This window comes from Elaeis guineensis, chromosome 5 (assembly GCF_000442705.2).
Source record: "Elaeis guineensis isolate ETL-2024a chromosome 5, EG11, whole genome shotgun sequence".
Taxonomy (NCBI): domain Eukaryota; kingdom Viridiplantae; phylum Streptophyta; class Magnoliopsida; order Arecales; family Arecaceae; genus Elaeis; species Elaeis guineensis.
The window spans coordinates 114,944,748-114,952,357 of record NC_025997.2 but is presented as its reverse complement, the minus strand read 5'-3'; the positions used below and the strand labels follow the sequence as shown (position 1 = coordinate 114,952,357).

At 36.4% G+C, this 7,610-nt stretch overlaps 1 non-coding gene across 1 annotated transcript; it reads right to left on the bottom strand.

The window, feature by feature from the left end:
• Window positions 1-231: 231 nt before the first annotated feature.
• Window positions 232-338, bottom strand: LOC140858278 (small nucleolar RNA R71). Its single transcript, XR_012141845.1, has one exon. It is a non-coding gene; the product is annotated as a small nucleolar RNA R71 (small nucleolar RNA).
• Window positions 339-7,610: the final 7,272 nt, after the last annotated feature.

Sequence of the window (7,610 nt, the reverse complement as noted above, 5' to 3'; positions counted from 1 at the left end):
AAATTCACAGGATTAGAGGATGCTTATATATTTATTAGAGAATTTGAGGAGGTATGTGCAACCATGAAACTGCAATTAACAGAGGATGAGGTCAAACTTAGATTAATCAACTTTGCCCTTAAGGACAATGCTAAGAAGTGGCTTTATAGTCTGCCAAACTATTCTGTCACTACCTGGGAGGGCTTTGTGAGAACATTTTTAAAAAAGTATTTTTCCCATCATAAAACAGCTAGGATTAGGAATGAAATAAATCAATTTTACCAACTAGCTGGTGAATCATTTTGGAAGTACTTTGATCGTTTCAAGAATCTTTTAACCCAATGCCCACACCATGGAATAGAAACTTGGAGACTATGCCAGATCATCTATGAGGGGTTAGATTCAAACTCAAGAACCATGCTAGAGTCCATGTGCCAAGGCCAATTTATGGACAAAGAAACTACTGAAGCTTGGCAATTCTTAGAAGATCTAGCCGAGAAAAATTTACAGTGGGAAACAACTAGGGAACCTGATAAAGCTACACCTTCAAGAGGAGGAATGCATCAAATTCAAGCAATCCTAGCATCAGAGGCCAAGATTGCAACCTTAACACGTAGATTGGAAGCCTTAGAATTACAGAGACCAGCCAATGTAAATCAAATATCTGCACCCATGTGTAAAGGGTGCAATGCACCAGACCATGTCTTAGAAGAATGTTCCTACTCGAATGAGTGTGCACAGGTGAATGCCACCTATCAAGGACCATTGAACAATCCTTATGCACCCACATATAACCCAGGTTGGAGGAATCACCCGAATTTCTCATGGTCCCAGAATCCTAATGTAGGTAATCCAAATTTCAATCAGCAAAATCTAAGGCCCAACCCAGTAATGAACAACCCGCCAGGCTTCCATGATAATGACAAAAAAATTACCTCTTTAGAGAAAAGCCTAGAAGCCATGATGAAAACACATACTAGCTTTATGCAAACTACGGGTCAACTCATAAATAATAACACCCAAGCTATAGTCCGTCTGGAAATGCAAGTAAGTCAGCTGGCTTCGACCATTAGTGAACGAGAACATGGTAGGTTACCTAGCCAACATGAGCCAAATCCTAGGAACCAAAATGGTCCACGACCCCAACAAGGAAACCAAGTTAATGGTGTAAATGCCATTCATACCTTAAGATCAGGAAAACAAATAGACAATAAGGTAGTTGCACTTGATGATATAGATGACTCATCTGCCGAGTCACCTTCTAAAACTACTACCTTTCAACCTCAAGCACCAGAAACTGAAAATTCACCTAGTCCAGTACTTAAAAGTCCTAGAGTTCTTTTTCCAAACAGACTGAAATCCAATAAATCTGAACATTTAGACAAAATTTTAGAGGTATTTAAACAAGTCCAAGTTAATATTCCTCTTTTAGATATAATCCATCAGGTTCCAACTTATGCCAAATTTTTAAAAGATCTTTGCACTAGGAAAAGGACCACTAATGTACCAAAGAAAGCATTTTTGGCTGCAAGTGTCAGTTCATACCTATCTAGCCATGTGCCAATTAAATATAAGGACCCTGGAGCTCCAACAATTTCTTGTGTTATTGGAGAAACCAATATAAAAAAGGCCTTGCTAGATCTAGGAGCTAGTGTGAATATCCTTCCATATTCGGTGTATGAACAACTAGGATTAGAAAAACTTCAACCTACTGGGATCACATTACAGTTAGCCGATAGATCTCTCAGGATCCCTAAGGGAATGGTCGAGGATGTTCTGATAAAGGTTAAAAATTTCATTTTCCCTGTAGATTTTATTGTTGTAGAGACTGAGCCAGTTGCGAATCCTAAAGGACATATACCTGTCATTTTAGGAAGACCATTCTTAGCTACGGCCAATGCTGAAATCAATTGTCGAAATGATCTAATGAAGTTATCCTTTGGGAATATGACCATTGAGCTTAATATTTTTAACTTAGAACAGGAATCCTCTTCTCATGCTGATGTCAATGTAGTCCAAGATGGTATTTATGAATCCATTGACATTACTGATGATGAAGTCGACCTAGAGTCTAACCCCTGGTTAATCCATGAGTCTGAGGATGTCAATGAAATACTTAAAGAAATCAGATTAATCAGGAATCAACACTTCCTACTGAACCAATCATTGAGATGGTGAAACCATCACCTAAACCATCGATAGAGGAAGCACCCATTTTAGAACTGAAACCCCTCCCAGAACATCTCAAGTATGCATATCTAGGACCCAAAGAAACTTTGCCTGTAATTATTGCATCAGACCTAGATCCCAAGCAAGAGGAGGAGTTAGTGTCAGTTCTAAAAGCAAATCAGGAAGCAATAGGTTGGACCATAGCAGATATCAAAGGAATAAGCCCTTCTATAGTTCAACATAGAATATACTTAGAGGAAGAGGCTAAACCAACAAGAGAAGCCCAAAGAAGGCTTAATCCAGTTATGAAGGATGTAGTTAAAAAGGAGATTCTGAAACTCCTAGATAGTGGAATAATTTATCCTATTTCTGATAGCTCTTGGGTAAGCCCAGTTCAAGTAGTACCCAAGAAATCTGGGATAACAGTGGTCCAAAATGATGCAAACGAACTTTTCCCAACTAGGACCCAAACGGGATGGAGGGTCTGTATAGACTATAGAAAGTTGAATGCTGCGACAAGGAAAGATCACTTTCCTTTGCCATTTATTGATCAAATATTGGAAAGACTAGCCGGACAAGAGTTTTACTGTTTTCTTGATGGATACTCCGGTTACAACCAGATCCCCATAGCCGCTGAAGATCAAGAAAAGACTACATTCACCTGTCCATTTGGTACTTTTGCCTATAGACGAATGCCCTTTGGACTATGTAATGCACCGGCAACCTTTCAGAGATGCATGATCAGCATGTTTTCAGATATGATAGAACAATTTCTAGAAATTTTTATGGATGACTTTTCTGTTTTTGGTCTAACCTTCTCCGAGTGTCTGAATCACCTGCAATTAGTTCTAGAACGATGTAAGGAGAAGCACCTAGTTCTCAACTGGGAAAAATGTCAGTTTATGGTCAAACAGGGAATAGTTCTTGGCCATGTCATTTCTAAAAAGGGGATTGAAGTGGACAAGGCCAAAATAGATCTAATTGCAAGTCTTCCACCACCTAAATCTGTGAAAGAAATACGTTCATTTTTAGGTCATGCTGGATTCTATAGAAGGTTTATTGCCAACTTTAGCAAAGTAGCACGTCCACTGACTAATCTTTTGGCAAAGGATACCAAATTTGAATTTACTCATGAGTGCTTGGAATCCTTTGAATTTCTAAAAAATGCACTTGTATCAGCTCCAATCATTCATCCTCCTGTCTGGTCTGAACCATTTGAATTAATGTGTGATGCGTCCGATCATGTTGTGGGCGCAATCTTAGGTCAACGAATAAATAAGCTACCTAGAGTGATATATTATGCAAGTAAAACCTTAAATGATGCGCAGCTTAACTACACCACAACTGAGAAGGAGTTCCTTGCCGTTGTCTTTGCTTTAGAAAAATTTAGATCTTATTTGATTGGGACCCACACCATTGTTTACACCGATCACTCAGCCATTAGACATCTCCTAGCAAAGAAGGATGCCAAGGCACGTTTAATCAGATGGATTTTGCTCCTTCAAGAATTTGACCTAGAAATTAGAGACAAGAAAGGCACTGAGAACGTTGTAGCAGATCATTTATCCTGAATTTCAGTCGCACCATCTAGTGAACCACCCATCAATGAATCTTTTCCAGATGAGCAACTCATGTCTGTGTCTACTGAACCTTGGTTTGCTGATATTGTAAATTATTTAGCCATAGGTAAGATACCTTCTCATTGGACTAAGCAGGATAAATATAAATTCTTTGCCCAAGTGAAGTATTTCATTTGGGATGATCCTTATCTTTTTAAACAATGTCCTGATCAAATTATTAGAAGGTGTATCCCAGATAACGAAGTCATGAATATTTTATCTTTTTGTCATGATCAAGCATGTGGGGGTCACTTCGCGTCTAAGAAAACTGCTGCTAAGGTTCTCCAATGTGGTTTTTATTGGCCCAATTTGTTTAAGGATGCTCATGAATATTGTAAAAGTTGTGCTCAATGTCAGAAAATGGATCGAATCACCAAGCGACACATGATGCCACTCAACCCAATCTTGGTAGTTGAAGTTTTTGATGTTTGGGGAATCGATTTCATGGGACCATTTCCAAATTCCTTTGGAAATAAATATATTCTAGTAGCAGTTGATTATGTTTCAAAGTGGGTAGAAGCAATTGCATGTAGAACACCCGATAGCAAAATGGTCATTAAGTTTCTTAAAGAAAATATTCTCTCCCGTTTCGGTATTCCTAGGGCAATCATTAGTGATCGGGGAACCCATTTTTGTAACCGACCTTTTGCAACATTGATGAAAAAGTATAATGTCACCCACAAATTGACCACACCATATCATCCTCAAACTAGTGGACAAGTTGAAGTGTCAAACCGATAAATCAAACAAATTCTGGAAAAAACTGTTAGTGCCAATAGAAAGGATTGGTCTTTGAAATTAATTGATGCACTTTGGGCATACCGAACCGCTTTCAAGACCAATCTAGGAATGTCTCCTTATAGGATTGTGTTTGGTAAACCATGTCACTTGCCTATTGAGATAGAACACAAAGCCATGTGGGCCATCAAACAACTAAATACAAATTTGAACGACGCTAGAAACCATAGAAAGCTTCAGTTGAATGAATTAGAAGAACTTAGAAATGAAGCCTATGAAAATGCAAAGATATACAAGGAACGAACCAAAGCATTTCATGATCAATCAATTATGAGAAAAACTTTCAATATCGGACAAAAGGTACTCTTATATAACTCTAGATTACATCTGTTTCCAGGAAAGCTTAGGTCTAGATGGACAGGACCATTTTTAGTAAAGGAAGTCTTTTCACACGGAGCTGTTGAGATTGAAAACCCAAGTAATGGTGTTATCTTTAAAGTTAATGGTCAACGATTAAAACCATTCTTGGAATTACCTGTCAAGACTATTGAAGATGCCATGGTTCTTTATGAACCAACTTATTCTGATTAAGTTGCTTCGAGGTTTGGTCTGGCTGAAGACATAAAACTTAGCGCTTCTGGGAGGCAACCCAGCTTATTTAATTTCTAATGCTTTCTTTGTTTCCAGTTTGCTTAGGATAATTAAATTAGATAAACTCCATTGGGGACAATGTCGGTCAAGTTGGGGGGAGAGCTTGAACAAAATCAGGTGTTATCATTTCCTTTTCCTTCCACTATGAGTTATTTCTTGCATTTAATATATTATGTGTAAAAATAAATAAATAAATAAATAAATAAATAAATATATATATATGAAATAAATTAATCTATAAAAGAAATAAGAGTAAGTTAGAAAGTATTTGCTAATGTAGTGAGTCACAGAGAAGATTAGCTGGTTAGACTCTTGGTGGCTTAGGTCATTTAAAGACTATTAGCACTTTCAATTGCACATGCATACTAACAAGGTAAAGTAGGTGTTAATTGTAAGGTCAATTAAGGATTTGAGTATTATTTAAATTAGATAATTTTCTCTACACCCCAATTGAAGAAATTTGAATTTAAGGAAAGAGCTACCTGCCTGAAATAAAATGCAAAACACAGAGTAAATGTGGATTGCCCTAAGCCTAGTAACCGGGTCTCTTCACCTAAGTCAAGTGTTGAGATTCGTGTCAAACGGTGATGGGAAGGCCAGGATGCTCAGCAAAAAAAAAAAAAAAAAAAAAAAAAAAATAGTGTGAAAGCTACCTTAGTTCTTTGTTTAATCTGGGGTGTATAGAAAATTAATCGAACTAAGTTATGAAAAATAATACAATTGGCCTGTACAAGTTAATACTGAAATACTAAGTTAGTTATCACTCACACAAGTGCTATAAAACTTTAAGTGTACTCTAAGAAAGCTTCTAAGTAGACCGACTACCGATTCTAATTCGAAGCTCATTACTTAGTAATACTAGAAAACTTCTTGAATTTCGATCTTAAATTAATTTGCAAAGAAAGGATCTTTTTGAATTATGATCTTATTTTGGTACATTGCTAAGGGACTAGCAATGATTAAGTTGGGGGGTGTGATTTATGTCACAAATTGACATAAAAAGTATCAATTAATATCTAAATTATCTAACTTTATTAAGAAATTGATACTTGTTATTATATTTTGCAGAAGAAGAGATCATCAATAGAAAGAACAAGGAAAGAGGATTCCAACGGCGCAAATTTTATGCAAAACGGAGTTAAATTGACCCAGGAATTGAAGAATGAAGAAAGAAGACTCAATTGGGTCAAACCCGAGTCAAATCAGATCAAAATTGATCAAAAATCAACTGATTTGGTGATCTGATTAGCCGCCTGGTCCACAGCAACAGGCGCATGGACCATGGACCCATCGGCGCACCATAAACCCCCCTAACAACTCTCTAAAACCTCTTAGTCCCACATCGAAAGTTTTGAAAACCTTATAACCCCCAAATGCCTATAAAAAGCCCCCAAAGGCCCTTGTTTTATGTATTCTTCCTTCCGATCAAGCTTGTAACCCTAGATAGTGGGATTTTTAGCTCTCTTTTCAAGCTTCGAGCTTTGAGGTTTTTGTAATAAATTTTTTTTATATATAAAATCTTATTTTTATGCAATTTCATCTCTTTACATTATGCAATTTATTTTTCTTGCAATTAGGATAGTTTAATTTATGCAATTTAATTTTATGCAATTAGGTTAGTTTAAATTATGTAGTTTAAATTTATACAATTAGGATAGTTTAATTTATAAAATTAGGGTAGTTTATTTTTCTGTATTTAAATTTTGCAAGTAGATTTAGATCATGTCTAGCTAAGCATCCCTTCTAGGGTTTGCGATGAAGCTAGATCATGAGTAGGGATTTTACATAGGGTTCTTTCTTTTTCTTAGGGTTTCTTTTTCTTCCTCTTTTGCCAAGAATTTTTGATGAACTACAGTTGGGTCAGAGTTCCTTCATAGTTCATGCTTGATTCAGTGCATAGGAGGAGAAAACCCTAAGGGATCCTAGTTATTACTCCCCTGTAAAGAATCTTGATGGGTTATCGTTGGGCCTTAGTCCCTTCATAATCTATGCTTGGGAAAGACAAGAGGAGTAGTCGTTAGGATCATTAAGAAAAATTCTAGGTAGAATTCCCTAATCTAGATCTAGTGGATTCAAAAACCCTAGATCCTTAGTCTTATTGTCTTTAGCAAACAACTTTCGACTTTCGATTTTTGTTAAAGCTCGCTTGAGCATAAATTTAAAAATCATTTTTAAAACCAAGTCTCTGTGGGATCGACCCGTACTCGCTGGTCGTGCTACTCTGCACACCGTGCGCTTGCGGTTTTATTTACAAATTTTAAGATTTGCACATCATGAAGCATACCATATGTTTCAACATATGAAAATAAATTTTTATAATATGTTTAATAATTAAACATACATAGGTATGATCTAAACTTCATTCATACATCTCATGTATCATGACAACTTTTAGATCAATACCAATTACATTATATGTAATATGTAATTCAGATCTAAAATAATTTTATATCT